Genomic DNA, 3,066 nt, shown 5'->3' with positions numbered 1-3,066 from the left:
TGTGGAATGATAAGAGAGTTTAGAGCAGAGTCGAGTGTCCTTTATTGGCAAATACAAAGCACACACATATACCATGGCCAAGATTTCACTTCATCTATTATACAGGGATCAAGTGTGAGACAGATTGTTTCACTGCAATGAGATGCGCCGTCACAGAAGTGACCAATAAAATGCATTTCACTTTAAGGACCTCTGAACATGCTGTTTCCTCTGTGAACGGCTGCTGAGAGTTTTGGAATGTGTGCAATAGGTTAGAAAATATCCACTCTGTGCATGCACAATAATGTGACATTGGCTTCAGCATAAATGGGTGCAGTATGATTAGAGTTAGCAAATTCAAAATGTGTGCCTTGGTTAATGAGTCCTAAGAGAGATATTGCATTCATATACATCTGCCAATTTGCCTTCCTAGTTTGAAAACGTGTCCAAGCCTTCAATAATTAAAACATGTCATGTTAGAACTAGCAATGATAACTGAGTTATCAGTTTCTGAGAAGTTACTGAAGTAACAACTACAGTGCATCCAGAAAGTATTCACAGCGCTTCACTTTTTCCACATTTTATGTTACAGCCTTAATCCAAAATGGATTCAATTCATAATTGCCCTTCAAATTCTACAAAAAATACCCCATAATGACCCCATAAGTTTGTTTGAAATCTTTGCAAATTTATTATTAATAATAAAGTATTCACAGCCTTTGCCATGACACTCAACACTAAGCTCAGGTGCATCCCGTTTCCACTGGTCATCCTTGGGTTGTTTCTACAACTTGATTGGAGTCTACCTGTGGTAAATTCAGTTGATTGGACATGATTTGGAAAGGCATACACCTGTCTATATAAGGTCCCACAGTTAACAGTGCATGCCAGAGCACAAACCAAGCCATGAAGTCCAAGGAATTGTCTGTAGCCCTCTGAGACAAGATTGTATTGAGGCACAGATCTGGGAAGGGTATGTAAGCACTCCATGTTCCAAAAAACACTGTGAAAATATATGCATCAGGCACTTTCTACCAAACTCTCCATGTTATAAGGAATCAACAAGACAACACAAATGTTTACTTGTGAATGCACCACCAGTCATATTGCACTACTTGCTTTTCAACCCTAATACCTCTTTTGCACTATATCTTGCACAATATTGTATAGTATTATGTAAATTATTTGTATAGTCTTGTCATAGGTTACGTGTATAGTTAATTATTTATAGTATATGTATAGTTAGATTACAGCTTCAGTAAGCTATATATAGTTTAAAAAAAAAATGCTCTTCTAGTGTTGTATGTTTATATTTGTTTATTTATGTAGCACCGTGGTCCTGCGAGACACAAAATTTTGTTCCACTGTATGTCCACACATGTAGCGGAATGACAATAAAGCTTGACTTGACTTGACTTGACTTAAAAAAAGTCTGCAGCATTAAAGGTCCCAATGAGCACAGTGGCCTCCATCATCATAAATGAAAGAAGTTTGGAACCACCAGGTGGGGCCGCCTGACCAAACAGAGCGATCTGGGCAGAAGGGCATTAGTCAGGGAGGTGACCAAGAAAACTGATGGTAACTTTGAAGAAACTCCAGTGTTTCTTTGTAAAGAGAGAGAAGAACCTTCTAGAAGAACAACGAACTTTGAAGCACTCCACAATCAGGCCTGTATGGTAGAGTGGCCAGACAGAAACCACTCCTCAATAAAAGGCACATGACAGCCCACCTGGAGTTTGCCAAAAGGTGTCTGAAGGACTCTCAGACCATGAGTAGAGTGATGCAAGATGGCGGCGCGTGCACATGCAGCAGCTTCTCTCTCTCCCGACCAAACAGTGTTTTTGTGTTTTTCGTCCTGTAAGTCGCAGTGTTTTGTACGTCTTCGTCGCGTTTATCTGCCCTTAAGCGCGTTTATAGCCAAACATTTTTGCTCGACATCAGCAGAAACAAAGTTTTTAAGTTGAACTCTGTTGACGCTGAAGAGCTGAATGATCTGGCTCTGCTCCGGAGGCCTACTCAATCACCGACCCCCACTCCTGCACCTCGCCCACAATGGAGGCGCCTCAAGCGGCTTGAGAGGAAGCAGAAGAGGGGTAAGCACGGAGGTATCCGAGCTAGGCTAGCGGCTAGCCCACACAAACCCACTATCCCTTCCATCGTTCTGGCCAACGTACGCTCATTAGACAACAAGCTGGACTACATCCGACTACTACGTTCATCTCAAAGGAATGTAAAGGACTGTTGTGTTTTTGTGTTCACGGAAACATGGCTCAGCAACAGTGTCCTGGACCGCGCCATTCAGCTCGACCAGCTGATATGCTATTGTGCCGACAGGGTTGTCGTCACGGGGGGTAAGACCCGCGGTGGCGGACTTTGTGTTTATATCAATGACGCTTGGCGCCGCGATGCTGTTGTAGTCTGCAAATACTGCTCACCAGTGTTGGAATTTATGGTTATTAAGTGCCGGCCGTTCTATCTACCGAGGGAATATACAGCTATACTGCTGTGTGCTATGTATATCCCTCCCACCTCCAACAACAACAGGAGTGAGGCACTATATGAACTGTATCAGCACATCAGTGAGCAGCAGACAGCCCACCCAGATGCTTTTCTCATCCTAGCTGGGGATTTCAATCATGCAGACTTAAAGAGTGTGTTTCAAAAAATACAGCAACACATTGACTTTCCAACACGGGGAAATAACACGCTGGACTATGTTTACACCACCCAGAGAGGAGCTTACAAAGCTTTCCCCCTCCCCCACCTCGGCACCTCTAATCACATCACTGTTATGCTAATGCCCTCTTACAGACCGCTCGTTAAAGTCACCAAACCGGTTCGTAAGCAGATACAAGTGTGGCCAGAGGGGTCTTCAGAGGTTTTACAGGACTGTTTAACACCACAGACTGGGATATGTTTAAGCAGGCTGCCACTTTCAACAACACCACTGACCTCCAGGAGTACACAGAGACTATTACAGCCTACATTAACAAATGCACTGAGGATGTAACAGTCACCAAACCATCACTGTCCGTGCCAATCAAAAGCCATGGATGACAGGGGAGGTCTACAGGCTGCTGAAAGCTC

Source organism: Garra rufa, chromosome 16 (assembly GCF_049309525.1).
Source record: "Garra rufa chromosome 16, GarRuf1.0, whole genome shotgun sequence".
In the NCBI taxonomy this organism is placed as follows: Eukaryota; Metazoa; Chordata; class Actinopteri; order Cypriniformes; family Cyprinidae; genus Garra; species Garra rufa.
The sequence above is the reverse complement of the archived record's forward strand: the minus strand, read 5'-3'. Positions refer to the sequence as shown.